General features: G+C 40.1%; 1 long non-coding RNA gene and 1 pseudogene across 2 annotated transcripts in view; both read right to left on the bottom strand.

Annotated features, from left to right (window-relative positions):
* LOC143659508 (uncharacterized) overlaps positions 1–12,437 on the bottom strand; it is a 97,315-nt gene that overhangs the window by 61,253 nt on the left and 23,625 nt on the right. The window lies entirely within an intron of this gene.
* LOC143665022 (ribosome production factor 2 homolog pseudogene) lies at positions 8,107–8,912 on the bottom strand (annotated as a pseudogene).

Below are 12,437 nucleotides of genomic sequence, written 5' to 3'. Positions count from 1 at the left end.
GTACTCCTTAATCATTGGTTGCTCAGTTTCTTCCCACTTTCTGTCTTCTGATAACCTATCCTCTCAAATTTAATTCTCAGACTTTGCTCACTATAGTTAGTTTATATTAGTAAGACCATACAATATTTGTGGTTTTGTTTCTGACTTACTTCACTCAACGTAATGTCCTCAAGGTTCACGGACCTCACTGCTTGCCTCATATCTTCATTCCTTTCTGCAGCTGCATGATATTCCCATCATACGTATACATCACAGTTTGCCTTTCCACTCATCATTGATGTATCCTTAGGCTAACTCCATCCATTGGCAATTGTGAATAATGCTACCATAAATATCAGTATGCCAATGGCTATTTGTGCCCCTGCTTTCAGTTCTTCTGGGTATACACCTAGCAATTGGATTGCAGGATCATATGGCAACACTATACTTAGCCTGCTGTGGAACTGTCACACTGCCATCCAGAGGGGCAGCAGCACTCTGCTTCCCTACCAACACATCTTCTCTCCACATCCTCTCCAGAACTTGTATCTTTCTGTTTAAACAGTTTTATTCACACACAATATAATCCACCCTAAGTGTACAATCAGTGGTTTCTCTCCTGAGGTTGAAGATTTCTTCTCTTCATGTTTTATTTCTGTGAGTCCTTGCTTATCACTAGGGCTATTTCTGTCTTAATCTCCAAACGTGTCTATCAATACTCCAGACATCTCCAAATGTTTGTGTCTGTTGGCTCTGAAATGTTTCCCCTTTTAAAAGACTCCGGTAAACTCTTCAAGATCCACATTGAATGGGTGGAGCCACATCTCCATCTAATCAAAAGGCCTCACTCACAATTGAATGGGTCACCCTCCATGGAAGCAATCAATTAAAAGGCCCCACCCCAGAAACAGGTCTGTCCCCACAAAGTTGGATTAGGAAAATAATGTGACTTTTCTGGGGTACATAATAGTTTCAAACTAGCACACCCTTCTTATCGATGTTTAGCTTTGGTATATCGCCTTTGTTACAATTAATGTAAGAATATTACATTGTTACTATTAACTATAGATCCTAGTTTGCATTAATTGTACTTTTCCATATACCATCCCATTTTTAACACCTTGCAATGATAACAGATATTTGTTCTCTCTCATTTAAAAACTTTCTTATATTTGTACATTTGATCACCATCATTATCCACTCCAATCTCAGTTTTTATTTTCTATTTTTTCCTTCTGGTGTCCTTAGCCTTCCTCATTCAACCATACTCACAATCAGTTTTGTTCATAATTACAGTATTGTGCTACCATCACACAGTAATGTGCTATCCATTTCTGAATCTTTATAGTCAATCTTGTTAGACATTCTGTACTCCTTAAGCATCAAATGTCCAAGCTCTACCCTCTGTCTCTTGATAACTTGTGTTCTCAACTTTAATTCTCAGAGTTTGCTCATTACAGTTCATTCATATTAGTGAAACCATACAGTATTTTTCCTTTTGTTTCTGGCTTATTTTGTTCAATATAATATTCTCAAGGTTCATCCATGTTGTTGCATGTGTCGTGACTTTATTCCATCTTACAGCTGTGTAATATTCCATTGTACATATGTATCACAGTTTGTTTATCCACTCATCTGATGATGGACATTTGGGCTGTTTCCATCTATTGGTAATTATGAATAATGCCACTATAAATATTGATGTGCAAATGTCTGTTTGTATCCCTGCTTTCAGTTCTTCTGAGTATATAACTAGCAATGGGATTGCTGGATTGTATGGCAGTTCTATACTTAGCTTCCTGAACAACTGCCAAACTGCCCTCTAGAGTGATTTTATCATTCCACATTCCCAGCAACAGAGAATAAATGTACCTATTTCTCCACATCCTTTCTAGCACTTGTAGTTTTCTGGTTTTTTGATAATGGCCATTCTACTAGGTGTGAAATGATATCTCATTGTGGTTTTGACTTGCATTTCCCTAATAGCTAGTGAAGTTGAGCATCTTTTCATATGCTTTTGAGCCATTTGTATTTCCTTTTTGGAAAAGTATCTAACCATGTCTTTTACCCATTTTTAAATTGGGGAGTAGTCTCTCTCTCTTTTTTTAAGCTAATTGATATTTAATAATTCTCTTAAATAAATAGAATACAATAAAACTGTGGTTTTTGGTTACTTTCCATCAAATTTTTAAACATTTTTAATTGTGAAATATAACATATATGCAGAAAAGTGATAAATTTCAAAGTACAGTTTAACAAGTAGTTATTAGAGAAAATTTCAAAGTATAGTTTGGGCCAGACTCATCCCCAGGAGTCATGTCCCTCATTGTCAGGGAGATTTTCACCCCTGAATGGCTTTACCATATAGCAGGAGGGCAGTAATTTTCCTCGCAGAGTTGGGTTTAGAGAGAGACCACATATGAGCAACAAAAAGGCTTCCTAGAAGCAACACCTAAACCTCATTTTTGGGTAGTTTTAGCTTCTCCCCTACAGAAATAAGTTTTGTAAGAATGAGCCTCAAAATCAAAATCAAAAAAAAAAAAAAAAAATCAAGGGCTTGGCTTATTTTCTTGGGAGTCCCAACCAAGTGGTTGGGAGGGTACCTGGGGTTTCCCAGATGGAAGAGTTTGATAGTTCCATGTATATATAATTTTTCCCCCTCAGATCCTCCAAGGGACTCTACCAATACATGGTCTGAGATGCATCATGGTATTACCTTAAGCTATAGACAATTACAAGGTCTTGTTTCCATTCTGGACTCCAGGAGTTTGGGTTGTTTAAATGAGTTATCCAGAAAGGTTGATTTAAGTTATGTTACAGAAAATTTAGGTTCTAGACATAATAAACCTCTCTGTCTTTGATCTTATACAGTAGCTGAAGGTCTAACATGAATACACTATCATCTTTTACCCTGCATTCTAATTCCCCTTAGACCCAACCAGATTGGCTTTGTTTTAAACTCCAATTGAGGCCTGATCTCTTTTTCAGTTACTTTAACTGTTATTATTTATATATAGCTATGCTAACTTTCAGGTCTGCAGCACTCCATTTCTGAGACCAAGGTGTCACAGAGCTTCTCAAAGTTCCAGGGAAATACCAGCTGATAGACACATAACTCAGTGTCCCAAAATTTAGAAATGCATCTGAAACTTCAGACTAAATGTGACTGCTCTAAGCGCCCACAATCAAGGCTCCCATTTTTTTAGAAGTATTTTCTGAGAAGAGACCTTAGCGTATTTGTTCTTTTGTTTCTGGCTTAATTTGCACAGCCCCTTGTTCAGTCAGTCATGTGCCCCTCGACGTCCCTCCTACCAAACTCCATCATATATGTGTCACCGTTTGCCATTGTACTTCTTACCCATTGTATCCTTTGGCTCTCTCTATCTATTGGGTGTCGTGAATTATGTTCAAAATAAACAAACCACGTCTTACAGTATCTTCATTTGGTTGTACAATCAGCAGCACTCTCAACTTTAGACAATTTTCACTGTTCCATAATGACAAAGAACCAGCAAACATAATGTCATTCATGAGCAAATCAAAACTACCCCTTACCGGAAATGTTTATTTGTTATAAAATTTATGTTTTGACTAGTGCATTTCCCAATTTAACCTATATGGCCAGTTTAATTGAACATCACAAGTACATGGAACTTTGAATAGGGCATTAGTTTTGATGACGGTTTGTCCAGGTTAGTGTGATGCCCCAATAAATCCCAGAGTGATAAAAGAAGTATTTGCAAAGTCCCCTTGGGGGAATGGGGAGAAAGGGGAAAATTCAACTTCCCCATTTGGAGAATTCCTGATATTCGTGCAAGCAGTGGGGACAATCAAATCAATAGGCCAAGATTTCAATCCTGGGGTTTGTTCCTATGAAACTTATTCCCACAAAGGATAGGCTAAACCTACTTAAAATTAAGGCCTAAAAGTCACCCTCAGAGAACCTCTTTTGTTGTTCAGATGTGGCCTCTCTCTCTCTCAGCCAACACAAACTCACTGCCCTCCCCCTCTCTAAATGGGACATGCCTCCCAGGAGTATAAACCTCCCTGGCAATGTGGGACAGAAATCCTAGAATGAGCTGGGACTCAGCATCAAGGGATTGAGAAAACCTTCTTGGCTGAAAGGGGGAAGAGAGAAATGAGACAAAATAAACTGTCAGTGCCTGAGAGATCTCAAACAGCATCAAGAAGTTATCCTGGAGGTTATTCTTACGTATTATATAGATATCCCCTTTTTAGTTTAAGGTGTATTAGAGTGGCTAGAGGGAAGTACCTGAAACTGTAGAGCTGTGTTCCAGCAGCCATATTTCTTGAAGATGATTGTATAATGATATAGCTTTTGCAATGTGACTGTGTGATTGTGAAAACCATGTGTTTGATGCTCCTTTTATTTATGGTATGGACAGATGAGTAAAAAATATGGATTAAAAAAAAACAAATAATAGGGGGAGCAAAGGTAAAAATTAATTGAGTAGATTGAATACTAGTGGTCAATGAAAGGGAGTGGTAAGGGGTATGGAATGTATGAGGTTTTTTTTTCTTTTCTTTTTCTGGAGAGATGGAAATGTTCAAAAAAATGATCTTGGTGATGAATATACAACTATGTGATGATATTGTGAGCTACTGATTGTAACCATGTAAAGAACGTTTGTATGTCAAGAATGTTGGTATGTCGGTTTATTGTTTATAATAAAAATATTAAAAAAAAATAAATAAATCCCACTGAGATTTCAGAGCCTAAAACAAAACAAAACAAAACTGCCCCTTATCACTTGTCCCTCCCAAGTTAGTTGCCCCTGGTAGTACTGTGGTACTGTTGGTATTTCCCTGTTAACTATTTCCATAGCATACATTTTTAGTCCCCCCCCCATATTCCTCTACTATTTATTCTTTGTCCACTGTCGAACCATTCAAATGATTCATGTGAGAACTTATTTATAAACATAAATTTAATCACTGGGATACATGGCACTATACACCCCCTTTCAATCATATTCACCTTCAGTGTGGCACTGTTTCTTATAAATCTGCTAATCTGTTATCATCACTTCTATCCATTTCCTTGCATTTAGATTCAACCTCTTTGGGTAGCCTTCACTCCATGGTTTAGTGGGCTAAAGCTACAGTTGCCAGCCCTGGCCACAGCTGCCTCATCGCACCACTTGCACTGCAGCTGCTGCTGGTGCCTACACTTGTCCTCACACAGTATGTCGAACAAACCTGACCCATCATCCGGCAGCTGGTGGAAGCGGTTGGCCCCAACACAGCCGAAACTCTCCTGTATCGCAGTGCCGGTAACTGCCGTGGCCACAGGGCTCCCAGAACACCCTTCATGTCACGTAAGCCACTGCAGGCCTGCTGTGGGCAGCCCATGCGAAGGAGTCTCAGCAAAGCTGGCAGCCTGAACTACGTTTTTTAATCCATTCTGCCAGTCTGAATCTTTTAATTGGTGAGTTTAGTCCATTAACGTTCAAAGTAATTACTATAAAAGCAGTTCTTGAATCTACCATCTTATCCTTTAGTTTTTATTTTATATTATTTTGTATGCTGTATGGTGGGAATCAAATTTCATTATTTTTCCATGTGAGCATCCCATTATTGCAGTACCATTTGTTGAATTTTTGTTTGTTTGCTTGTTTGCTTGCTTGCTTCTGTTTGTTTGTTTTGGGGAAGTGCATGGACCAAGAATTGAACCCGGGTCCCCCGCATGGCAGGTGAGAATTCTACCACTGAACTACCCTTGTACCCCCACCACCTTGTCTTTTAGTTTTTTTGTTTATTTGTTCGTTTTTCTTTTTATCCTTTAGTTTTTATTTGTCAGGTCTATATATTATTTTCCTTCTCTCTCTTTTTATCCTTTAAATCACCACTACTGTTACCTTCAATTCTGCACTGTCTTCCAAATCTACCCCTCCTGTCTTTTTTTATTTTCAGCTGATAGGACTCTCTTTGGTATTTCTTACAGGGCTGGTCTCTTGTTGACTAGTTCTCCCAATCATTGTTTGTCTTTGAAGATTTTAATCTCTCCCTCAACTTTTAAGGGTAACTTGGCTGGATAAGGAATTCTTGGCTGAGAGCCTTTCTTGTTCAGGATCTTAAATATGTCATACCACTGCCTTCTTGGTTCCATGGTGTCTGTTGGGTAGTCTGAAGTCAGTCTTATATGTTTTCCCTTGAATATAGATCACTTTTCTCATGCTGCTTTCAGGACTTTCTGTTTCTCTTCAACATTTAACAGTTTGATTAATATGTGTCCTGGAGTAGGCCTATTTGGATTTATTCTATTTGTAGTTCATTTGGGTTCTTTGATTTGCATATTTATGTCTTTTATAAGGGTTGGGAAGTTTTCCCTGATTGTATCATCAACCAGCTTTCCCAGTTAGTTGTCTTGTTGTCTGTCATTTCCCTAAGGTCTAGTTTCATTTTTTCCATCTTGTCTTTTGTTCTTTTGTGTGCTCTAGTTCAATTGTTCTGTCTTCTAGCTCACTCATTCTTCCTTCTGCTTCTTCAGATCTGCTATTACATGTCTCCAGTATATTTCTAATTTGGTCTATTGTATTTTTTATTTTTGTGAGATCAGTCATTTTTCTATATCGTCTTCCAAATTTTTCTTTATACTCTTCTATTATCTTCCTGATAGCCTCTATTTCTTTCTAAATATCCTTGAGTATTGTTCCATATTCTTGACACTGAATTCTCACTTGGTTGTATGGCTGGGCTATTTCTGCTTAGGTTCTCATGTGCTCTGTGATGTTCTGCTGTGTTTAGGGCTTTGATTACCTTAATATAGTTATTTTGCAAGTTGGTTCCCTTCACTCATCCAAAGTTTTGTATTTACTTGATTTTGCATTGAAGGTTTCCTTTTTGCACTTAGTTTGTCAGTTATTCCCCACCAAATCAAGGTCCAGATCTCATGTAGGGGATACAGTTCAACTTGAGGGTCTGTTAGAAGCTAGGCTGGTATGCACAGATACTTCAGTGGTAGAATGGCCCATCCCCCAACCTGCGGGAGACCCAGGCTCTACTCCCGGCCCATGCACCCCCCCACCAAAAAGAAAAAAAGGTAAAAAAAAGAAATAATAAAAGTATGAAAAACAACAACAACAAAACACACGTCAACAGTAGTAGGCCCCAGAGTCAGAAGGAGACACCCCAAAATATATTGGGAGTGAACTCAGACTGGTGCCCACCAAAGGGAGAGAAAAATTTAAGAAAAAAAATGACATAAATAGAATAATAAAAATAATTCATAAAATAAGAAAAAATAATAAAAATATAAAATATCTATAAAAATAAAAATAATGAAAAAACAATTATGCTACTAATAAAAATATACAGAAAAATATTTTTAAAAACAGGAAAATAAAAAAGAACATTAGGAAAATAAAACAAAACAAAACAAAACAAAAACCTAGGTAGATAGGGAGTTAGCCTCCTTGCACTCACCCCTTCTGTCCAGCAGGTGGTGATCCCGAGGCACCTCCTACCCTCAGGTTCTCTCCTGGACTGTAAGCAGTCGGCCTGCACTTACTGTTTATTATCAGCAGGTGGCGCGCATTTGGCTTTTCCTTAGCCCCGCCCCTCATTGCGGGTAGCGGCTTGAGCACCGGGTGCACCATGTGGGGCTGCTCCTGCCTGCAGGGCTGAACTGCTTGTCCCTGCTGGGGACTGGGGAGCCAACCAGCAACTGGGGGATCAGTCTACCCGCAACACCAGGCACCTGGCAGCTCCACCAGACACCATGACTGCGGTCTAGCTATTCCTAGCACCCAGCTGGGCAATCACTCCCAGTGCCCAGAGGCCCAGCCCCCCACAGTGAGGATCAGGTCTGCCTCCAGGCTCCCTGCAGGTGCTGTCAACTATGGACTCACGTGGGGAGTTTCCCCAGCTAGCAGCTAGGGCAGGCTGCAGCAGAGGGACGATTAGTTCCCTCGGATCGTACCTCCCCTCACACCACAGCTCACCCCCACTGAGGATCACAGTCACCTGACCTACTCTGCTCTCCCCCATCCTGCCTCTCTCCTCCCTAAGATTGTGTTTGATTACTCACACTCCAGGACCTCAGTCTTGGTCATTTTCTCCCCATCCCCTATCTTGTCCCATGGAGTGGAGTGAATTTAATCCATTCTACTCTGCATCTTCCTGGAAGTCAAGTAGTGTCAAATTAAAAAAAAATTTTGATTTATTCTCCTGATCTACTGTTATCCTTTTTGCAGGTAATTTCTTCAACCCCTTCATTTTCCTGATTGCAGTTTGCTTAGGTCTTGCTTCTGTATGTGAATCCCTGCATATGTTGTACCAAAAGCATTCTGAGAGGTATTTTACTTCTTCTTTTACTTGAGGGCTCTAGGCATTTTCATAGACAACTTCTAAAGCTCATCTGATGTCAGGTGTGTCCTCCTCAGAACCAGAGCCAATGAGGGTCCCATCTCTTCCAATTCAATTTGTGGTATTCTGCAACCAGATCTCTTCAACACCAATGTACAGCTTTGAAAGTAAGTCTTCCCATTCAGCGTGGTGAAGTGCAGAGTGTACTCTAAACCAGCCAGGTGGGTATTTGATACTGTGGGGATTCTAATTCAATCATATCCAGCACATGGTAGTCATATATATGGCCTATTAATAGATCATTTGTCTGCTTCTTATTATGGGAGCCAAACATAAATAGAGAACAATCTTACTTTTGTGAAAAGAATTCCAGTGATGGTGATCCTCAAATGGTCTTGTAATATTTTTCTTTTTATATAGAACTCCATATGGTTTTTCCAGTATGTACACATCTCTAAGTACTTGTGTCACTGTTGCATTTGCATTTCCCCCTTTAGTCACCATGGCATTTTAATTATTTTCACTGAGAGTTTTAGGTCTCTCTTCTTAAGGAATCTCTTGGCTGTTTTCATTTTGGGCTTTATCACTAGATACAAAGCATCCATCACTACTTCAGCCCAAAAGAACATACAGACTCTGGGGAGAGCCAAATTTCTTTTCCTTCCTTCTGCTTCACTCCAAGATGGCAACTGCCTATATGGAAATAGGTTCATGTGACCTCCTGGCACATGGGGTGTAAGATTGTCACAGATCCTGAGATTATGATGAGGTTTATTAGGGAAGCTTCTGGGATCCATACCTATGAAGGGTAAAGGAGGGAAACAGGAATGGGCAGAGGGAGGAGTCTAGGTGTGATACAGTCTCAATGGAAAACTCAACTACCCTATGGGATGATCCTTCAGAGCTGTCCCAAATTGGAGTTAGAGGTCCAAGGCTTTATATCTCCTCATTCATTGGTCTAGTGACTGAGCCATCCAGGAAGAATGTGTGACTTTGGAGGAGGCATCTCTCCTCAGCCGAGACATTCCCTGATGGGGTTTGAGAGCTGAGAGCCATTTGCAGTCAATACTCCCTACGGCTGGGGATAACGAGTCCTTCATTCCTGAAGGGGGCTATGAGTGGTTGTTATGAATTGCACTGTGTCCCCCAAAAGTTTGTTCAAGTCCTAAGCCCCAGTGCTGTGACTGTGACCCTATTTGGAAATAGGATATTTGAAGATGTGATTAGTTAAGATGATGTCAAACTGAATTAGGGTGAGCTGTAATCCAATATGAGTGGGGATCGTATCAGAAGAGGAAATTTTCAGACAGACCCAGCCAGGCCCTGTGGAGATGGAAGAGGCAGAGCGATGTATCCACAAGCCAAAAAAAAAAAGAAAAAGAAAAAAAAAAGCTAAGGATTATCAGCAAAGGCCAGAAGACAGATGAGGCAAAGAAAGATTCTCCCCTACATATTTCAGAGGGAGAATGGCCCTGTTGGCATCCTGATTTCAGACTGCTAGCCTCCAGAGCTGTGGAACATAAATTTCTTTTTTAAACCATCCATTTGTGGTACTTTATTATGATAGCCCTAGGAAACTAATACAGTGCCATACCACAGCATCTATCACAATAACTCAGGCCCATGCACTGCCCCATAAGTTCTTGCTGTGTCTGCTAGAAGGAAGTGGGGTGACTTGTCTGGTTTGGTCATGGACTGGTGTCACATCTTGTCTTTTGGGGGCACCATGCTGGCATAGCTGAATTCTTGTGCTTCTGGACGTTAGTCCCTGGTTAGGAAATTCCTTCTACTGTAGTCTTTGTCCCCACAGCACATACTCCTACCAATCCAGTAACCTGCAATCCACATGAAGGCCGTAGGAACCTCTGGTTCCCCTACGTCGCCCACAGAGGTGTGAGAAACATCTATCAGGCCACTTCCCTCTGCCAACTCTGCATTATGTGTTCATACATCATCGGACATCGCATTGAACAAGGATAGCTAGGGCTTCTTCTACACCCATGGAAGCAAACCACTAGCTGACGTTTTCAGTTTTCCTGACACCTTTCTAGATGTTTTTTACTGACCTCTTCTGTATTAGTCAGCATTCTCCAGAGAAACAGAAGCAACAGCATTTGCATCTCTGTGTGTGGGTTTGTGTGTATATGATATAAGAAATTGTCTCAGGCAACTGTAGGGGCTGGCAAGTCCAAATTGTAGGGCAGTCCATAGGCTGGAAACTCTGATAAAGGTGATGTTGAAGTTCTGAGTCCTAATTCCCCAGAAGAATCTGGCTGGCTGGAAATTCCAGCATGAGCCAATGTTGAATTTGAGGCAGAAATTCTTATTACTTATGAAACTCTCAATTCTGGCTTTTAAGAGATCTCCATCTGATTGGATGGAGAGACTACCCAGTTGCTGAGGGCAATCTTGTTTGTTGATTGTAGATGCAGTGAACTGATTTGCAGATGCAAATCTCATCTACAAAATGAGATGATCAATGCAGTAAGCAACAAGTAGGGCAGTGCTTGACCAAACAGTTGACACCATAGCCTAGCTAAGATGACACATGAAATTAATAAAACTTCACTAAAAACAGAAGGGACAGACATTTACTCCTCCCTCTGTGGTCAGGGCTTTGTTATTGAGTTCTCTCTACATTATGATTGTAGTGAAACTCTATGAGGAAGTGAAACCTCAAATTTTTTATCTCAGGGCAAAGCCATTTGACAATCAGAAGTAGAACATTGCTGTTTTAGTTCCCTACGCTGCTTAAAGCAGAAAACATGAAATAGGTTGGTTTAAACAATGAGAATTTATTAGCTTACAGTTTTTACCAAGAAAATGTCCAAATCAAGACATCGTCAGGGCTGTGCTTGATTCTCACAGACTGGCTGCTGGTGACTCTTGGCAGTTCTGCCACATGCCAAAGCACATGGTGGTGTCTGCTGGTCTCTCCCATTTCTTCCAGGTTTCATTGCTTTCAGTTTATTGCTTCCATGTCTCTCTCTCTCTCTCTGTATATATATATTCCGTCCTCTTATTAAGGACTGCAGTAATAGGATTAAATCCCATCCTGAATGAGGTGGGTCACACCTTAATTGAAGGAGCCTCATCAAAAGATCCTACTTAGGGGAGAAATTCAACTTCCCCAAGTTGAATTCTTGATATTCTCACAAGCAGTGTGGACAACCAAAGCTATAGGCTGAGCCCCCAGTCTTGGGGTTTGTTCACATGAAGCTTAGCCCCACAAAGGATAGGTCAAGTCTGCTTAAAATTTAGGCCTAGGAGTCACCCCCAGGAGAGCCTCTTTTGTTGCTCAGATGTGGCCTCTCTCTCCAGCCAATATGATGAGCAGTCTCACCACCCTCCCCCTCTCTGCATGGGGCATGGCTCCCAGGGGTGTGGACCTTCCTGGCAATGTGGGACAAAGATCCTGGAATGAGCTGAGACTCAGCATCAAAGGACTGAGAAAAACCCTAGAATGAGCTGAGAATTAACATCAAGGGATTAAGGAAACCTTCTCCACCCAAAGGGGGAAGAGTAAAATGAGACAAAGTGTCAATGGCTGAGAGATTCCAAACAGAGTTGAGAGGTTATCCTGGAGGTTATTCTTAAGCATTAAGTAGATATCACCTTGTTGTTCAAGATGTAGTGGAGAGGCTGGAGGGAATTGCCTGAAAATGTAGTGCTGTGTTCCAGTAGCCATGTTTCTTGATGATGATTGAACAATGATACAGCTTTCACAATGAGACTCTGTGAATGTGAAAACCTTGTGTCTGATGCTCCTTTTAGCTACTATATCAACAGAAGAGTAGAACATATGGAATAAAAATAAATAATAGGGGGAACAAATGTTAAAATAAATTCAGTTTGAAATAGTGGTAAATGAAAGCAAGGGGTAAGGGGTATGGTACATATAGTTTTTTTTCTCTATTATCATTTTCTTTTTCTGTTGTCTTTTTATTTCTTTTTCTAAATCAATGCAAATATACTAAGAAATGATGAATATGCAACTATGTGATGATATTAAGAATTACTGATTGTATATGTAGAATGGAATGATATCTAAATGTTTTGTTTGTTAATTTTTTTTTAATTAATAAAAAAAGTTAAAAAAAAAAGATCCTACTTAGAATGGTTTATAACCA

Source organism: Tamandua tetradactyla, chromosome 2 (genome assembly GCF_023851605.1).
Source record: "Tamandua tetradactyla isolate mTamTet1 chromosome 2, mTamTet1.pri, whole genome shotgun sequence".
In the NCBI taxonomy this organism is placed as follows: domain Eukaryota; kingdom Metazoa; phylum Chordata; class Mammalia; order Pilosa; family Myrmecophagidae; genus Tamandua; species Tamandua tetradactyla.
This window is presented reverse-complemented; position numbering and strand designations above follow the sequence as displayed.